Source organism: Athene cunicularia (assembly GCF_003259725.1).
Source record: "Athene cunicularia isolate RWA chromosome 3 unlocalized genomic scaffold, athCun1 chr3_part1, whole genome shotgun sequence".
NCBI lineage: Eukaryota > Metazoa > Chordata > Aves > Strigiformes > Strigidae > Athene > Athene cunicularia.
The window spans coordinates 86432400-86453334 of NW_020799097.1; the positions used below are offsets into that span (position 1 = coordinate 86432400).

Consider the following 20935-nt stretch of genomic DNA (forward strand, 5'->3'; position numbering starts at 1 on the left):
GCTTGCATGGGCATGCTAGCTCTGTTTGCTCCTGTGGGGTGGAAGTAGAGCGATTCATATAGTGAGCACCAGAACAAGGAGTGCTATACATTTCCATTTGCCTGATAGGGGATTGATTTGGAGGAGACACAGATCACAATTAGTATTATTTAGAACACCTTTTAATAATTCAGCTATTATTAATAATAGAACTAAGCTGTTGTTTTTAATAGCAGATAACTATTCATACAGTATATGCAATTATTCCCTCACACAGTTCTCACTCTCGCTCATAATACTTGGTTGGAGCAACAGCTGTGAGCCAGCCACAGTTGTTTACTCACAAGTGGAAAGTGGCACTAGTGCATCAGTGACTTCTGGGTTGATATTCAGGAAGTATCCAGACGGTCTTTTGGTTCATCATGTATGCATATGATCAAATAGTCTTTGTCTACATATAGCAGACACTACCTTCGTTGATGTGTTCTAAGTTACATACGTTCTTATTGATACTAGTGTGTGCTGGAGGCCTTCTGCAGATTCAACTGGTTCTTGGTGTTTTGATTTTTATCAGTTCTCATGTATTCAACATCTCCATCAGACTCTAGAGCTTAGCAGTTCTGGGGAAATTTTAATGTGCTTCTCAGCATGTTCTTTTCTTTCTCTTTGACTTGCTGTTTTCTGGTACACGACACTCGTAAATACCTGTAGAACCCATATACGCTAGCTGGCACAGAAAGGGGTTTTATGACAGGAGGTAAGCTTTCTGATAGACTTAGCTGCAAGTGGTGGGATTTTCAGAGTGCCCAAGCCTTTGCAGATTGCGACATAAGCCTATTCTTTGAGTTCCCCTGGCCATTCCTGTTGGCTTTCTTAGGCACATAAGTATCTTTGGAAGTTAGTCTTTCTACTAAGTTAAGAACAGATTGCAAGACAGATCTCTAAATTAATATTTAACATTTATCAGTATGAGTGATATTGCAGCCAGAAAAAAAGTGATGTTATTCATAAACTTTAAGATATTGTCATGCACCAAAGAAGACTTGGTAAAACCAGAAGTGAACTACAGTTTTTATCTGGAAAATATGTGACTTTATAGTTTTATGGATTTATGCTCTAGTGAACCTGAATCACATTTGGGCAGGTCAGTATGTAATTGTAGTTTGTTCTGAGAAAAAGAAAAAATCTGATCTAAGTTTGATCTAAGAAAAAAAACTGAACAAAGAATGCACATTCAGAAAACTGAATAATTAGGAAAATCAGTTTTATTGCATTCACAATCTTTCAGATTCATATTCTATGAAAACATGTTATTTGTTTACTTTTTAATAACGTTTATGGTTCCTAGATAGTTCATTCTGTCTTAAAAATATTTACTAAGGAGAAGCTAAGATTCAAAACTTTACAGACTTATCCTGTAGTTTGGTTACAGCTGGATTAAGGACTGCTCCCTACCATTTCCCTTTCCTTTCAATAACCTTGAAATAGAGAAGACACCACCACCCCACCATCCCCCTCCCCAATAAACAAAAATCAAATCAAAAAACCCAGGCAAACTGGAAAAAACCAAACAAACATAGCAATGTTGGTCTGTAATGCACTGTGTTGATAGTAATTTTTACATTCTTTTTAAGATTCCACCTTCAAATGTTAAAATTCTCACTTTACTCGTGTCACATTTAATTGTCCAGTCATGGAATAATAATGATAGCTTTTGTCTTTAAACACAATGAAAGGATTTTAGTGTTTGATTATGTAGTATCTGTATCAGACTGGGAATTAATCAAGTAAGAAGAAAAACTTGGAAAAGTAATTTATTTGTAATTTGAAGTAGTGGGAAGATGCAAGCTTTGCTTTTCTGTTTTTGTTAGCTACCCATTTTCAGAATGTTTTAGATCTCTCTCCCATATAAATACATTTTTTAAATGCAGTTACAGTTACAAAACTGCTGGGGAAGAGCGCTAGGAAGATGAATCTGTTATCTTGATTTGAAGGTGAATTAAAACAGGCACTAGCTACTTACTTGCTAATGTCTATATATTAATTAAATGTTCTTGTTTTCCCTTAAGAACAGTGATTAGAAAAACCTCACTGTGCATTATCTAAAAGGAATAGCAAATAATTTCTTGTAATAAAAGGCCTTACACTTCACACAGAGAGGTACAGTGCCCTTCTGTATCATAATCTTGTTAAATTGATGTCCAGGGAGAAGTCAGTCTCATGGCTCTAGACTTAATGGCGCCTGTTGTAGACACCTCCCATTGTAAATTAGCTTTTGTTAGACAGTCTAGATAACTTGACAGAAATGGTTGAGTACCTTGAAAACTGACCATGTTTCTTTTCCTTGAAGTATCACCAAAAAGAGGAAACATTAGTTTGGAAGTGATATTCTCCAGCTCAGAATTGACTTGTGGCAATTTTAGGCACCAAAAGTATTCCTACTGTTGTAAGTTCTAAGATCCTTCTTAGGTTCTTCCCCTTCAGACTGCCTAAAATAAGAACCTTGTTATGGGAAATAAATTACAACTTTTGTTTGAGTTCAGGTAGACAAAAAACAACGTAAGAATGGAGTGTTGTTATATTGTAGGGCTCAGCTGCTGCAGTAGTTTAGGGCAAGTCTTAAATGACATGCCACCATTCAATTACTTTTGCAGAAAGAGTAATTGCTATCAGGTGTAAGTAAAACAAATGTGAATTTACACACTGACAGATTTAGTATTGTATTATATGCTTAAAGTCTGAAAAATAGAAGAAGTAATACTGTCTTTAACTGGAGATGCGTGACAGGTGTAAAGGAAACTTTCAAATAATTTCATGGAGGCATTATGGGAACTCATCAATGGAGTCTCCTAAGAATATGTCAGAGAAATAGCTGCTAAGAATTGTTTAGGCAAAACTGGTCCCACCTGGAGATTAGGAGATGGTGTAGATGACCCCATCAGTGATTCTATATTTAGCCACCCCTTGACTAGACAGAAATGAAGATTTGGTTCCAAAAACCTGTGATGTCCCCTAGGCCTGGCTCACAAATGAACAGGTGATGCTGTTTTCTGTAAGGGACTGAACGAAATTTTGCTGGTAAGCTGTCCTCTTACAAAACAGGGAATTGGAGGGAGGGAAAGGGAACTGACAAAAAGCATGGCCCATTAAAAGCCTTTTACGAACACAGGAATGCTGAAATGGTTACCTAGTCCAGGTAAAAGTGACCCCTTTCTGTTGAATACATGTAGGAAAATACCAGTCAAAACTGACGAGTCAGAATTTGATCCAGAGTCTGAAAATCTTGCTCTTTCAGTCATTAGCTGGTAACATTTATATACCCTGGCAATCAGACTGTTTTAACACTTGTAAAGGCTTCTGTTGATCTTCTTATTACTCAGAGGGATTTAGGTCCTTCCATGCTCAGAGAAAACCAATTTAAACTGGTGAAGTTTTACCCAAGAAGGGCTGTAACTATTTGTGCAGCTGCTAATGTGAATTACGGGATACCACAGTGTTAAGTACTTTTCTGCTGCTTACCAGTTATTACATAACGCTTTAAGAAAAAGAAACCTTTGGGCCTGCGGTACTACTGTAGGAGCCAAAAGTCCAAATACCTTGATAAAATGATTGCTTCTTGTAATTTTTATAGAGAATGTGATACTAAATTGGATGCATAACATTTTTATTACTTAGCTGCTAAAGTAGTTAAACCAAACCCACCTCATTAAAGAATAAGATAGATTCGAGTCCTTAGTAGTTCAGACTGATTTAGTGTTTGCTTTCAAAGGGAAAGAAGTTGAAAACAGTGACTAGATTAAGCTGGTTACACTAAAACACTTTTTCTGGAGTAAAACTGCTCCATTTTTTAGAAGTAGCTGTTGTTCTTTAGAATGGGCACCCTTTTAAACCTACATTAACAGCGTGGTTTGTGCATGTTGGTGTGCCTCTAAACCAGAAGCATAGCATTAGCTGCATTGTATTGTAAGCTGCAGAACATAAACCAGTAGGCATTTCATTGGTCCTCTAGTTACCTTCTTAGGTCTGCATAAGAATCTTTGTATGTCTTTTAAGTAGATTGTTTTAAAAGGCAAACAAACAAACAAAATTAGCACCACGTGTTTGGTTGGTTTGGATGACAGGAAGGTAAAAAAAACCCCAGAGAACTGGAAAAGGCCAACACTTCCAGGAACAATGTGGGCCATGAAAGGGAAGGATGGGTAACAACTGTGACTGTTGATGTGGGTAAGCATCTCCTGCTCCAGACCTCGAGTTTGTGAAGTTTGAATTTGGTAAGGAAAAAGGTAGTGCATGTAAGGATTCGTGTAGAGGTACTGCAAACATAATGATATCCAAGGAAAAAGGTGTTTATTTCTCCACTGCACTTAAAAAGACCCTTTTGACCAAAAGTTTGGAAAATGATATCTTAAACTGAGAGCCTCTTGGCCCCAGGCATAATGATCTCAAGCCTATTCAGAAAGTTATCAAAGGCTTTGTTTGTGTACAATTGATGAAAACCTACAGTATGTGCTTTCTGTTTCTTCTTCATGTATAATGTGTGTTTAGAAGAACACTCTGCTCTGAGAAAGTAGCAGCTTGTTCTGGAAGTTTTGCAGTGATGAATGATTTGTTTGGAGTTTACTTAGGTCATGGCTGTCTCATAACACATCAGTTCTTTCAGGCACAGGCTTTTAGAAATAAACTGGTAACGATTAGAGTTGGGCACAAGATGGAGAGTTCAGATACAGAGCCAATGCCTGGGGGGTGGGGGGGGTATTCCCATCCAGGATTTTGATTCCACGATTTTTTTCCAAGTCTCTGCTGCTTCTGTCACTTCTTAGTGTTCAGCAGGATAAAGCTAAAATGTTAATGTTTGCTACAGCAGTGCCAGGGTAATTTAAGGAGTTTCTAAACCATATAATGCAAGGTACAGAAATTAAGTTACTTGATCCATCTGTAGACTAACAGGTGTCTTCTGTAATTATTCCATGCTTCCTAGAGCCGGACCTATTTTGCCAAAGCATCTTAGCAACAAAAGAAGAGGAAATTTTTATACTGGCTCTTATAGTACCATGTTTTTATGTGAGTCCACATAATTCAGTATGAGATACCTAACACAGGAGGTATTTTGCCTTTGTGCAGTTAGGTTTTGGTCCAGAGTTTTTTAGATGGCTTATATTTCAGTAGCAGTTCAGTCACTGAACGTATGAGATCCACATTTGAGTGTGATGGCTCCCTGAACATAGTAGAAAACTTTGTTCCTGTTACTGCAAGCTCATGAATGATGTTGCTGAACAAATGTGTGCAAACTCTTGCACTGATTTTTTTTTTTTCTTTACATTCTGTGACCTGGACTGTAACAACAAAGTAACTGTAGTGAGACTGTGGACTAAAAGTGCAGGAATTTTGTATTCAAAGATTGTTTGACTGGGCCAAGAAACAGATTGTCAAACAAATTCATTGGCACTGAAATGATATCCCTGCTTAATTATCTCTGTTGCCCTCTTCTCCCTGCATTAGTTGTTATCTCTGAAGTAGCTTTCCTCTGACTAAAAGCCTTTTTAAACCACATCACTAATAATTAGCTATGACCCTACTAGAGTCAGCGTATGTCATCAGCTGACATTTTGCCATGATCGTTTGATCATTCAATTTGTGTATTACAGGAGCTGGCTATTTGTATTTCATTTCTCCTGTCCACCCATCAACCAGCAGTCCAGTTGTATACTGATTCTTCAGTATCATCAAGAGGGGAAACTGAAGTCTATGTGAACTGTAGGAGGCATTTCTTTTTTGCATTACTCTGGTGTGATTTGATCTCTTACGGCATTTTTATGCATGGCTTAACAACCTTAGAATAGTTACTTTTCTCCTTCATGATACTGGGGTGACCAAGGGAAGAAAGAGGTAAAGGGTATCCCATGGACTGAAAAGAGCTAAGTAGGCTTATCCTATGAGTATGAAAACCCCATGACTCAACTGTGATGTGAGTAAGAAATCGGTGGACTATTAGAGGAGTGAGTTAATCCTGTAAATTGGCGAAAGGCAGAGATCACAATTAGTGAGGATTTGGAGTCTTGGTTTCCTCCCCTGCTCTGTAGTTTAAGGATTTTGTCCACATGTGAGACTAGTTTCTTTTTCTGAAATAATAGCTGTGCTGATTGCTTGTATCATTGAACAAAAGTATAAACTGAGAGGAGGGGAGATGTTTTAACAGTGAGGAGAATGATGTAGAGATGGGATGGAGAGAGAGAGAAGATAAACTGATACATCAACACATGTCCCTTTGTTTCCCATGCTGTAAATAAGATGGCACAGAATCAGAGAGAAAAATGGTCAGCTTCTGCTTTATTTCATAGTTCAAGAACAGAGAGTTAAAAGACAGCCAATTTGGAAGTGAGAAGAGGAAATATGCTTTTCATGCAATGTACAGTTCTGTGGAACTTATTGGCGTGGAAATAGTATTGAGGCCAAGAGCTTAGGAAAATTCATAAAAGGATTATATGTTTATGTGGACAATAAAAAAATCCATTCTTTCTGATATTAGGATAAAAAAAAGTAAGAGATACATTTCCATATAGCATAAGGCAATTATATTCTATGGTGAAGGCTTCATTTAAATAATTCAATATATAGCTATGGACTAGAATTCCCGAAACTACCACTGAAGCTTTCCAGCACAGCTATAACTGGGCTGACTGGGAGGAGGATACTGATGTACTTAATCATCTTTTAGACTCTTTGTCTGTCTGTTCTGAAAGTGGCCCTTGAGTGGCAGCTGGAGAGGGAGCCTAGATTACAGCCTGAATCTGGTGAAGGATAAACACCAGATGACTGGTGCTGTGTTTTGGATGGAGGCCTGTGATAAACAGATTAGCGAAGAGTGCATTTCCAGTAGTTTCAACATTGCCAGAGTTCAAGGTAAGTGTTGTACATTTCAGAAATCTCTAATTTTTTAAAATTTATTTTTAATTTCTGTCTTAAGTGTGTGAAGATTCATGGTTTCTGAAAACTCTCTTGGGTCGAATCATTCATATGAGCAACATGTTAGTTAGTTTCTAATGCTGCATAAAGTTTCATTCCTGTGGCTGATATTCCTCCTGTATCTTGCTGTTCAACATCTGTTGCAAGAAGAGAGAAAATAGAAATGTACAAAACCAAAGGTAGCTCACTCTAACTGAGATGGGAAGGAGAGGATGACAAAAGAGTTAGAAAGGAAATTTTTAGGAGTTTCCCTTTAGATTGCCAAGGGATGCCACCCAAGACACAAATCAATGTATTGTCTCCTTGACCGAGACATTTGTTTCTCACGTTGTTTTACATAAATGGGACATAGAGCTAAAATTAGATTTAGGAACATCATCATAAATATTTCTTTTTGTTTGTTTGTTTTGCTTGTTGTAAAATCCTGTTCAAGTCTTTGATTTTGCTTACAAAAAGATTTGGGCTTTTAAATGTGAAGAATTGTATTACTGTGCAAAAAATAAATTGACAAAGCCTTTTTCTTAGATATGTTGTGCTTCTGGGAAGTAAGGAATAAATAGCTAGAGGCTGATGTAACTCTGAAACGTAATTCCACACAGCTATCACGTAAAACCATTGTTTTCTTTTCTCTAAAGTGTTTCTGAAATGGTGTCAGAAATGGAGCATTGAATTCTCTGGTGGGACAGCTCTCTTTAATTCAGTGGATTTGAGTTAAAGTGGTTGGTTGTTCCCTTATATTCCAGAGCACTGCAAACTTGAGAGGTGGGTGTTGTCAGATAAAATACATTCAGGGCCAGACTCTCTTTTGTCTCACTCCAGGATAATTGCTTTGCAGTTGACATGGCTACATTGGTGTAATACAGATAAGAATAAGATCAATGTCAACCTTATAAGATCTGATCAGCCAGAGTGTGAGAACAGCTGTGGGTGATGGGAGTGAATATGGTGCTTTGCACTCTAAGTGGACTGAACTTCCCTTTGGACTGGTGGACAGGAAAGTTTTCTTTTTCCATATAGCTCTGGTCTGACTGAACGCTGAAGAGTCTGTTGGAACTTCTCGTGACAAATGAAAACAGAAGCCCGATTGTCCAGCAGCTTTTGAAACTTGAATGTGCCTAGCTGTATTTTATGAAGAATAAGGAAGAATTACATCCATACAGGGGTGAGAAAAAGCCCCTCTCAGCTAATGAAACCATCTTTTAAATCTATAAAACCACTTTTAGGAGAATGAAATTGTACTTAATCTTTCACTCCCACCTAATCTCTCTAGTTGAACTCAGAACTGGTTGAAGGGGAAAGGAAAGTAATGAGCTCTCATCTTCCAAGGAGTTGCTTGATGCTCATTGTGCTTAATGTCACTAGCAAATCTCAGCAGGAGCATCTGTACCTCCTCCTTGTATGCACAAGACTCACCATCACTCATGTCATTTGAGGACTTTGGTTTTATAAACCAAGAGTCTCAGATCTGACTGGCAGGTGTGAATGTCAGGTGATTAAGCTGCAACCAGTGCAAGGTAATAGTTGGATGGAAGTGCAAGTGAAGTGTTTCTGTTGTGACAGCTCTTTGAATCGAATACATTCATCTGTCATGCTTTACTTCAAATAGTTTGATTTTTTTTTTGAATTTGTGAAAGTGTCATAAATATGTGTTTAATAAATAGCTGGCTAAATTTATATACAGGGTTTTGGCTAATGGGAAAGGCAGAAAAAGAATTAAGGGTTGGAACTACGCTTGATGAAATCACTTCTGCTTCCCTAGCTTTATTGTGACTGCATTGATCTACAGTGAGTGCAGCTTGATGACACTGGATTATTATAAAATACACCTGTAATGCAAATTCTGCAATTTCTTTACACCTTTTACTCTATCTATTACTCTGCAAGAAAGTCAAGGCTATTACTAAAAGCAGAGTTTAGGCCTAGTTTTGAAAAAGATTCCTATTTTAAAGCATACAGAGTGATATTTTCTTTCCTGTAAGAGACAGATAGCTGATAGATAGGGTTTATTATTCCTTTTCTTCCGGACAGGTTTTAGGCTGATGGTGCTAGGCAGTGTTGCTGGATTTAAACACAGATCATAAGCACAATCATCTCTGTGTTTTATTTCTGTATATTTTCTCGGTTACTACTGTGCAACATAGAAAATGGAAAATTAACTCAAGTATTATTAAAGAAATTATACAGAACACATCAGAAAAAAATGTATAGTAATGAGATATCATCAGTTCTTAATTGATCAGTCTCTCTGATCCCTGAAGATTTTGTGTGAAGTTCATTGCCAGTGTGCAGGAGGTAAAAATGGATGTGACACGATTCTCAATTGTACCATACAGGTATATCATGGAAGTGATCATAGACAGGACTGACAGGGAAAATGTGCTCAGAAAACTTTGTCTGCATTTGGACCAGCTTCTATGAAAGTCATCATGAAGGGTCTTGCAATGTTAGGTAGGTTTAACTGAGGCTTAGTCTGCAAGCTTGTGGAAGGTTTCTGATTTTTTTGCTTTGAAATAATGTAAACCAAAACTATAATTGTTTGTCCTGTTCAGCAAATAATACAACTAGCTACTATTCAGGTGACTTAGGAGAACAACACAGCTAAGGGTTTCAGGCCACCAGGGCTCCCTGGCAAATTACAAAAGCATCAGACGGTGTCCTAAAGCTTATCTATTTTATTTTATATTTAGGTGTAAATGCTAAATAAATGATCAAGTTGTTTTCATGTAAATAAGTGCTTTGGAGGGAAAAATCTGCTTCTTATGTTACCAGCTTTTTATTATTCTCTGCCCTAGTCAGTCATCACAAGGGTCTTTTCCTCCGTAATACTAAATGCCTGGAAGTGCCATTTGCAGCCAGGATTTAGTAAGGTTGCTGATTATCTCTTGAGTGTTGTCTTGCACTTCAGAGCCTCTGTAAAGATTCTTTTAAACATGGCCAGAGACGAGCTTATCAAGCTTTATTCCTATTTATATAGAAGTAGGTAAAATGCAGACACTTGGCCTGATGATAGCTAGGGCAAGATGAAGATTTCTGAAAGGGGCTTGACAGGGGTTATGTGTGTGCAGCTTATGAGATTTTTTTCCAAGCTCTGTGATGTGGATTTCTCTGCTTCCTTTTCCATTCACTGCTCCATGGCTTCAATCGTATATTGTGAGTATTTGCCTCTTCTGCCTGCCCCCTCAATGTTTTGTCTCTGAGGCAGGGACAGTCAGCACTGGTACAAGGGGCTGTTAGTTCTGGGGCCTCTAGGCATTTTGTGATATAATGAATAATAGAGCACCTTATTCCTTGTGTGTTCTCCAGTGAAGGTGGTTTCAAGTATGGCAGTGGAGGCTTATTATGGCTTGGTTTCCTTTTGAATGTGAGAGTACGGGAGGGCATCTATTAGTTACAAATGCTTAACAGACATACTGTAAAACAACTGATTGCTCCTGGACAATTTTATATCATTAGTGAGGAAAAAAAAGATTTTTGTTAATGCTATTGCTGCTAGTATTCTTGTGTCCAGTTTGAATACATTGAGTAGAAATGACACTTTGTAATTTCTTGGAGAATCCATGGATGGTACCATAAAGCCAAAGGGACCTGTCAGTAGACACCACTCTACTAGAGCCAGAGAATGTTTTGCGCTTAAGTGATTAGAGAATTTGCTTCCAAGACTTTTAAATGTTGCATGGATGGAAAAATTAAATTCTACCAGGAAACATTTAATGTAAACTCAGCTAAAAGAGAACTGAAGTGTTAACTGTATAATATTTTGCAGACTTTAAAGTCCATTCCTGTAAAAGGAATGTCCAAAATACTTTGAAGATCAAGATTAAACCTTGGCAATACATTTGAAGGAAACAAACTTTATTGTCCCACTCTGTATGTATTAAGAAGCAGATGTACAGGAAAGTGGAAGGGTATGCTTGACATGGGTGCTACATCTTTTGCAAAGAGTTGAGAAAATAACCTTTTCTTCTGTTACACTCAGGAAAAAAAAAAAAAGGGGCATCTTGTAATTTCATATGTGGAAGTTAGATTTTTCTGTGCCCACCTGGAAGAATCAATATCAGAGTGGATTATGAAACTGAGAAATTACAAGGGTTCACACCAGTTTGGAAAAACTGTGGAAACAAGAGACTGACGAAAAATATCTTGCTGGTTGATTGTTTTTTATCTTCAAATATGGCTTGAGCTGGGATTTTTGTCAGTTGCACAGAGTTCATACACTTTACCATCTGCAACAAGCTCCTACTGTGCTTTCTGAAAAGAAAAAGCTTGAAAACAAGGGCTTTGCTTTAAAGGGTTTCACTTGAAAGCATGCCCTTGGGAAAGAACAAGACTATAGGAGTTTTCAATTGACCTCTGAAGTTTTTCAGGTTTTAGAATCATTGAAGCATATTCTTTAAAAAAGCTTGAGTCAAGGATATATTATTCTTGTTTACTCTGCCTTAATTACTAATAAAAGTAGTTCCAGCAAATACTAAGACCCTGTCATCCTCTTGCAATGCTCTGTTTCCTCCTAGGGAACCTTTCGTAATGCTATTCAGATGGACAATTGAACTTTGAAACTGTAAACTTTTTTTCTTGAACCTTCATAATCATCTATTTCTCCTGGATAGGACCCTGTGCATATGAAACCCACTGTCTGTAGGGGACACTATTCAGGATTTGTTATTTTGAAGTTCTAGTCCTCTGGGCTGGTCACAGGGCTAATCTGCACCTGTTTTACATGGCTTCTGTCACTGCGGCCATTGCGAGCAGAGCACCTTTGAAGTGGGAAGTATTTGGAGAATTATCCCTGATTTTTTTTTTGGTTTAGTGCATAAATAGTATGGAGAATTTAATGTTTTAATGCATAAATATATTCATTCCACTTCTCATTTTTTTTGGCCATCCTTGGTCTGTTTTCTTTACTTGTGCACGCATGTATTTATGTATATACATACACAAATATGCCTTTTTCTTCCACTTCATTTTCTCTAGGAAAGACTCCTATGCTGCTTTTCCAAAAGAAATTGCTGATAAATTTAATGGTAGATTCTGATCTGAACTTGAGTTCACTCCACTGGTGACAGAGCATCATCATGGTTCTTCCTTTCTGTAACTATATGCCATTCTGCTGATACTAAGAAAATCAAAGAATTAGAGTATACTCAGTTCTGAAAGTTAATGTAGAAGGGGAAGTATTTCAGCCTCTCAAGAATACACACTAAGCAGCAGTTCTAGAAATGTGTCAGGCTTCATTCTTTATTATCCTACATATAGAATTATGCTTTATATTTTGGAGCTAGTTCGTGTTCATCTTGTATTCCCTTTGTCCTAGTGTAACTGACAGTCCAAGATGACTTAGTAAATGCCTAAAGTTTACCTTGTGAAGAGACATGTGAAACCTTTTTCTTCAGTTATACAGATTACAACACTGCACTTCCACTGACCTGTAGTCAGTGATCCTTCTTCTGGCATGCCACTGTAGAACAGAAAATCAGTCCATGATGCTTATTAAAAATCAATTAAAATAGAATAAAGGCTCCTTTGATTTAAAATTAACTTCTGAAACTTTTATGTTACAAACTCAGTAAGCAAGGTGAAGGGGAGAAATCCCGAACATTTCATGTACAAATAAAAATTCTTTGCGTAGTGCTGAAAGCCAAAACGAAAACTGAAGATAACCATGAGACATTTATTACAGTTCAGAATGGTTTACTAGAGTTTAGGCATCATTTCAGATGATGAGCTTGTTTGTTGTTTTTATATTTGGACTTCATTAAATGCATTTAATTAAATCTATTGTAAATCTGTTTTATTCCCAAGAGGCTGGTTAATGTAATCTTCCTGTTTGCTTATAAAAAATATCAACCAATAGTTCCTGCACTAATTTTAATCACTGCTTATTTTTAGGCCCTAGTAGAGTGCATTTTGTCAGTTTAGTTTATTGTACAAACTCCTTAGGGCGATGGTTCTTTGTGTCCTATGTAGAAGAAACTGTATATTCATTATTGCTGTGTTTTTTAAAATTAAAAGAAAAAAAAAAAAAGCTGCTTGAAGGTTATTTAGGCTGACTTTCATGAGGAAGAATTAAATGTAGCTATAAGACTTGACTGTATACTTTCAGACAATTTTCTTACAGTGATATTCTCTCCTAACCTTCTGACTTTTGACTGTTAAGATCTTTTAAGTTTTCCAAGTAGTTTGTTTTTTTGATCTCTCCTGTCTCTTAGGCTACCAACGGTAAAAGTGATCAGGGCATGTAAAGGAACAAGGATAAAAATTAGCAACTGTTAGTGGTAAAAGTTAGGAAATTATAAGCCTTCAAGGAGGCAGAAATTAAGAACATTACAAGGGCCTTAGATGATTAACAAAATACAAGTCTACCTGAGATTAATGTGTTACAGAGATAGGCAATAATTTATAACAAAAACTGGAAGAACATGCTGTGTATGTACTGTGAACAAATTTTGCCATGAAGGTATACACAAAGTGTACCTATAAGAAAACACTAAATAATTGGCAGTATTTACTGTACACACTGTGTTCCAAAGTTAAACACATTAGGTAGTAAGATCCATAAGACTTTGCATGCAAATGTCATTTATTTGTCATTTACAGCCCTTCTAGACAAGAAATAGCTGATATGAGATCATTAAAAATGTATGGTGTCTACCCTTGGTTTGATCTGAGTTGTGTTTTACTGGAAAATAATCCTTGATGAATCAAGTAGTTATCTGTCCACCCAAAATTCTCATGATAGGTTGTACTGATGGAATTTGAAGGAATATTTTCTTTTGGGGAATGGTTGCTGTTTGTTAGTGCTGCAGGTTATGGATGTTCAATTGTTCCCTCTCCTGCCTTTTCAGAAAGGGCTGTAGAGCACAGACTAGAGCCAGTGCCCCTTCCTCTTTACTATTCACTTTTCAGAACTGTACAGTTTTGAAAATATGCATGTCTGTAGTTCATATCTTTTTTTTTTTTTTTTTTTTTTTTTTTTATGCCATCTGAGAAAAGTAAAGGAGTTGTGTCTCAGCATTTTCTAAAAAGAAGAGTAATCAGTGGTGAGGAGAAAATACTGTTCTTCATCTGACCTTATTTAGCTGGTCAGTGGACGTAGGGATTGGTACTAATTACTCGGTCTGCAAGTGCATGTGCACTAAATTGCAGCTGAGAATAGGCAGTCAGCATGCTTAAAGTTCTTAGTGTACAAGGGCCCTAAGGGGAAATGTAATCTTCATACTGTAAAGCTGTCATAGTGAAGAAGGATTATGATGGTTCCTGCAGACCAAAATGCAGATTACAGGTACTGGGGAAAGATCATTGTAATGCTAGGTCAGTTTCAACCTGTGTAATGTTGAGCTAGAGCCTGGAAAACTGTGTTCAGCTTGACTTACAAATTAAAAATGGCCAACTGAAACAATTTTGATGGAAAACATGATAGAAGTTGCAGCAAATAAGAGAAGTCAAAACCACGATTACCTTGGAAAATAGAAGTAGACTAGGAGTATATGTAAAAAGCTGAGAATATTTGGTGCTGTGTAAGAAAGATCTATCCCATTCAGCAGAGTACCACAAGTGCATAGACTCATGCTATCAAGTTGACCTCTGTGCCATGGAAAGGAGACCAGAACAGAAAGAGGCCCAGTTTCTAATGGTTTACAGTATGACCCAACAGAGCTCAATTTAATGTTCAGTTGAGCATGCTGCTCTTCTTTTTTGCTTTCATTAGCTGGGAGGACAGTAAATCTAGAGCAAACAGAAGACAACACAGCATACCTTGGCACTTAGTCAACCTATAGAATTCACCCCAGGAAGCAGCCTCCAAGTCAAATGCTTATAGGTAAGTGATTTTTATGACTACTAATAACAGTTGTAGCTATGCAAACTAAGTTAGTAAGGCAACCAAATTTATACCTTAAGGCATGCACCTTCAGGGCCAGGAAGGAACCATTTCTGTCCACCTACTGGTCTCATTTGAAGGCTGTTCTGGCACCTTATGAATTCTTTTCATGTATTCCTGTTAAAAATGATGGTTGTTGCTGTCATAAAATAATTTTAAAACATCAGCAGGACATTTTTATTATTAACATGAAAGTAAGACAGGTGTTCATGTATTGTGACAGAGATTAGAAAGACCAACCTTGTTAAATTTATAGAGAGGTCACTCCCGCTGATGCATAGTTTATGCAGAGCTGCCTGGGATTTTTTTTCCTTTAAAAACTGCATACTGACTCCTCTGGAAATGAGACAATTTCATGGCAGCTCCCATTAGCACTGATAAGTGTCAAATTAGCTATTGCCCCATCTCCATGTTGTTACCATGAAAGAAGGAACACCTGCAAGGGACTATTAATAGTAGGGACAGAAAAGGGGAAGGCAGCTGCACAAAGCCAAAGGGCAATGCAATTCGACATGACTGTTACATTGTGAGATGGTGGATTAGGCCATGGTTTGTGCAATTCACTGCCAAGGTGGAAGTTTTCAGTATGGAAGTTGAGGCTAAATGCTGTTCAGCTGTGGGAAAAGAGGAACACGGTATGGTTATGCTTTTTGACTTGAGATGTTGACTGGTGCCGAGGTCTTGCAAGGTACTTGCGTTGAAAGGATATGCTGTTGACTTCTGAAGAATGTATCAACATCTCTGCTTGTGGGAATGAAATAAGAGTGTTGCCTAGGCAAGTGCAAGTCTTGCAGTTCTGAGCCTTTTCCAGATGGAATTCAGCCCCTTAAAAGTGCTTTTCTTGCAACAACACTCTGTTGGTACTTCTCTTGTTTTCACTTCTGTACATCTTCAGTGCATTTTTGTACTAAGTAATAGCCAATCACATTTACATTTAGCCCCACTGAACCCTCCTGAGCATACAGTGTAACTTTTCAGCAGGTCTGCATTCAACCTCACATAATGGCTTCTATTCTGGCTTTCTAGCCTAATCTAAGTTTTAGGACTCAGACACGTGGTCAGCTTCATAACTTTTTAGCAAGCTGACTAATACATGGTAACTATGAATGAATGCATGTTCATAGTTTACAGCAAATTCAAGATAATTTAATTTGGCTTCTTTAACAGCTCTGGAAAAGTGATTGTAAGATAAATCATGATTACTTTGCATTTGCCACAGGTTAAATGTGTGCATGTGGACAGCTGTTACAACTCCACACAGCAATTTATTTCTGTGCTTGAGCCCTTATAACCTCATACAATGTCAGTCAGAATTCAGAAAGAAAACTGGCTGCTAGACAGCATTCCAAATGATGAGTTGAATGCTTCACCCGAGTATGTGCAACTTCAGTGATTTTTAATTTCACTGTGAGCATTTAAGCTGATAACAACATGTTAAGAACAAAATTTCATGCAGAAGACTGGGTACTTTGCAGTTTTAAGTGCTTCCAGTGGAATCGAGCCCAAACGGAGAAAGCAGAAAAGATGCTTTCTTCTTCAGGCATGAGACAAATTGCTCTTTTGAAGATGAGAGGTCTTAGTGGAGTGCAGGTAGTACACTGGAAGATGTGTTGTAGCACTGGTTAAGCTAAACTGAAATGATGGGAAGGAATGCATCAATTTAATGACTAGACACTAAGGTCTGAACACAGTATTTCTTTATCAAAGCTTTCTTTGCTGCCTACAGGATTCAGTGGATTTTCAAAGAGCTGAGAGTACTTGGAGCCTTAGACCTGTCTTGAGAGATGCAAATTTAACAAAGCATTCAAATGCACACCTTTAGTTTTATTCCACTAAGGATGGATCAGGTTATATAAGAGTCTCCTCAGAATCTTTTCAGATGATGAGTTTTTAATATTTCATGGAGACAGCAAAAGAGAAAGCTGTGTAAGCAATATTAACGATCATTGGTGTCAGAGGTTAACTTAATCAGTTTTAAAAAATATACTTCTATGTGAAGGTGATTTAGGAAAGCATATGGAAAAGGATACTACAGAATAAATCTTTAAACTTAGAATATTTGACAAGTTGAGAAAAATTTCTCAGTCATTCTCAAATTTCCCAGGCTTTTGTGTTACTGGGTCCAAAACGTGACTGTAAAAATGTGCCTGGCTTCTAAAAGAGTTCACTCTTCTCTGCAAGCAGCTCTTCGGTATTTGTTCCGAAGTTCATGCCTCATGCAAAATTCAAGTACTCTGGTTCCTTCCTTTATGAGGTACATTACTGACAGTCTTATGACCTAACATACAAAGAAAACAATTTGTATTGTGGTATCTGCCAGCACTAATATAATTACACTTTTGGCAGCAGTTTATAGAACAGCTGATATTCATAATTTCTTTCTGATGGGGGAACCAATGGAATAGCACTCATTTCTAAATAGATTCAAGGCATTTGTTAGATCCCTGGGGATCAACCTCATGCACCTTTCCATGAGCAGCCAGGTAAGAGACCCGTCAGATGTGTACTGATCTTACCCCCCAAAAGTTCATATCTTGAGGTGATTATATGTGTGGGTTGAATTTGCTTTATGCCATGTTCTTATGCAATAATCATTGCAGGAATCTCTAAGCCTGTCAGATTTTTTTCATACTCAAAATTAAGTAGTTCTCTCTCCTCGTGTTTTCATGGTGAAACCTGATCATACGTCTTTTTAAGTAAAGGCTAATGACCTGGTTCATATACCTACGTGTGGAAAAACTAATGGTGTTTTTTATTGCTTAGTCTCTTGCTAGCTGTAGAAGGAGGTTACTTTCTGGGTCAATAATGCCATTTAAGTTAAGCCCACATGCTGACACACTCTGGTAGCTTCTAGAGCTCTTCTTGTCAACTGGCAAGTGAAAGGTCAATGGCTTACAGATTGCTGTTTGTGATAGGGAAACAGCTACAGTATGATTTGAACTTCTTATGATGTCTTGACGTTGCTGGCAGGTTAGTAACTGATCAGAGAAATGAAAGTTTGTTTTCATAACAAATATATTACTCCTGCACACAGTGAACTAGACTTGTGCCTCAGCTTCAAAAGTGCAGTCATTCATTTAGCTGCTGCCCTGCTCGTCTTTCATAGTCTGCACACACTCTTCATTGCAGTACTAGTTATTTTACCACAATTAGCCTGGCTGCTGGAGCCTTGAAAGGTAGCTGATGCAACAAGGGATTACAGTGTGGTAGCTGAACCTGGATGTATGAAATCAACTATTACTGAGCCACACAGAAGAAAGGCCTTTTCTCTTGAAAAATGGTACTAATCTGATAGCAAAAAAAAGTCATAGTAGAAAAAGATCCAATTAATTTCCATCTGCACAGCTTTATAATGCAGCAGCAAGATATACAGGTAATTAAGAGAATTAACAACTTTGTAAGAGTAGGTTTTAATAAAAACTTCTGAAAGCTAGAGGCAGCCTTAGCTTTTCCAGATTGCCATGTTATTGTCTTCTTCACAAGAAAGGAAGCAATTTTATTGTGTGGCTGCACAGTATCTTTTTGCATTGATGAAATGCCTGGAGACACAAAATTGAGACCAGAACCCCTCTTTGCTAGCTGCTGTTCCTATTTTTCATTTGCAGAGCAAGTATGGGAGTATACTGACTGGGAAACCTTATACTGCTGTCTCTCTGCAGAGACTTGGCTTGTGGAGCTTCATGAATGAGAGGCGTACTTGGGTCTAGCTGATGGTGCTTTGCTGCTTTACTCACAAGGGTGGGATATGAAGGGTGAGCAGAGTTACATTCCAGGATGGCTATGCTGCCTGTGGCTTCCTTGAGGAGGAATAGGAGAGGCTGGCATGATCCTGAATGGACATCAGAAAACACTAAGGGTATTGAAGGAGGGTGAATTATGATATCTATTGTGTTTTTTAACAAGGTAGAGGCATTATCTTTCAGGAAATAGTTTGGTAATGAAGTAGTAGCCAATGAATAACACTTGCAGGCTATGTCACTCAGACTAAAGGAGACTTCAGACTAGAATCTGCAACTCCTCTACAAGGGTTTACTTGAGGTAGATATTTGCTGTGCTGAATGCTTTAGGTTGTGTGATTTCCCTCACTCTAATACTTTTTTCATCTGCTTAATAAACATATCGGTACAAAGTGAGCGAGCAAGAAGCAGGTTTGGTCAATACTATTTCAGTCTCATTATAATGATTCCTTTTGATGTAGATAGAGTACTAACTATTATTTCCACGGATTCCTTAGTTCAGGAGGGAACCGGCAAAGAGAAAAGTGAATTTATTGCTAAGCGAGATCAAAATGAATCTATAACCCTTACATCTCAGTGGTGGAGGGTGCTTGGGAATGTGCATCAATTTATATTTACCAAGTTATGGTCTGTATGGGAATTTGCTGATCAAGCAAATGAACCATTGCATGGGCTTAACAGAGTAGATTTCCTGTTTTATAATAAAGCTTTCATTGTTGCCAATGCAATTCTTGTTTGATACTGTCTTACTCAAGAAGCAACTCACAGATTTTCAGGCAGTACCCTTGCACTATGGTCTTGGTTTTGTTTGTTTTGCTTTGGTTTTCAGTTTAAAAGCTGGGGCAAGAATGTGTGCTCAGTGAAAGCAAGAGGGAGAATACTGGATGTCTGAGAAAATATTGTCATTATTTACAATGGAAAGTAATGCATAAATAAAAAATTTCAAAAATATTGTAAGGCAGAACTCTTAAGAGGAAGAATCAGAGGAAAACATCTTACAGTAGAGGAATCATCATTATTTGCATGTCTAAGTAGCTGATCTTAAGACATTGAGTGATTTCTAAAATATTTCATTTAATGTTATAGTCTCTTGAGTGTGAGATGGAACTAACTGTATCATATCAGTTTTGATGGGAGGGTGTGCGCATGTCTACAAATTGGGATTTCATCTGTGCTGAGGACTGCACTGGATCTGAATTAAATAGCTGTCTTGTTTATGGAGGGACATGGGAGGTGGCTGCATCAGTCAAAGGTCATCTTTCTTTTGGACACCAGGAAGCTGGAGGTTACAATTAAGCTCTAGGTGCTGTCATAGTATAACTTAAGTAATGTTTAAGTAAAAGTAGTTTATGCTAAATACAGTCTGGCTCTTCCTTGTTAAATGCAAAGGATAATCATCATTCTTGTCATCCTAGTGATTCCCCCTTTGAAAAGCTTTACTCTAAGGGGCACTGTTTTGTGTTTAGACACAAAATCTGTGCCATTACGGTAGCCCCTTTTGCTACATTTATATTTCAGATTTTGTGTGGAAATCCGAATATAGCAGGAGCAAAGCATGCCAAGGACCTTTCCTAAAGTTTCAGTATTCACAATGAACAGTGGGTTGCCTTTGCTATGCAGCATTGGGTAAATCTACATCTAAGAAAAGAGCCTGAATGCAGCAGACATACATGTCCTTTTTCTGCCTGTTCCTCATACAACACATTCTTTTCACAGGAAAGGACTATCAGGAATTGCTGCCTTGCTCTTGCTCACAAAGTGTCTGTATCAGGGGTTGCAGTGATCTTGAGCTGTAACAGTTTAGTACTCTGCTATGAGAGAAAAAGGTCATAATCAAATGGCAAGATGTTGTAAGATTATACCAGTGCCCTTAGCTATAGGAACTTGCTACTGTTTCAAAATTATTTTTTCTAAAGGTGGATTTTGTCCTGAATAATTCCTTAAATGTCACCTCTGTTGTAGTGAGTGATTTGTGACAGATGCAGACTATGTCCTTGGTAGTCCGTGGTATATTAAAGATAACTGACTTGGCAAATCCCCACCACTTTCAAGTTGCTCTGATTGAATAGTGTAATTGTTCCTTTTTGCCCTGTGAAGGATGTGTTAAAATTTATTTCATAGTTGTGTGGGCAGCACAAGATTCCTTTTTCCCTCTACCCCTCTGCTCTTTAAACCCCACCAGTTTACTTGTAGTTCAGTAAACCCTCTACCAGATTTACCTCAAAGCATTTGAAGCTGTACTTTATGATATTTGAAACTGACTCTTAAGTGTTTCCCTTTCCTAATTTCACATGATAACCTCTCCCAACAACACTTTAAAATTAGGAAAATGAAATACAGTAAATGTCAAGTTATCCTTTTTTTTTTTTTTTTTTTTTTT

The 20935-nt window shown here is 37.6% G+C and overlaps 1 protein-coding gene across 1 annotated transcript in view; it reads left to right on the forward strand.

Annotated features, from left to right (window-relative positions):
• The window catches only part of KIF26B (kinesin family member 26B), a gene marked incomplete at its 5' end in the record, with an annotated part of 298247 nt that overhangs the window by 89175 nt on the left and 188137 nt on the right, over positions 1–20935 (forward strand). The gene's annotated exons all lie outside the window — the stretch shown is intronic.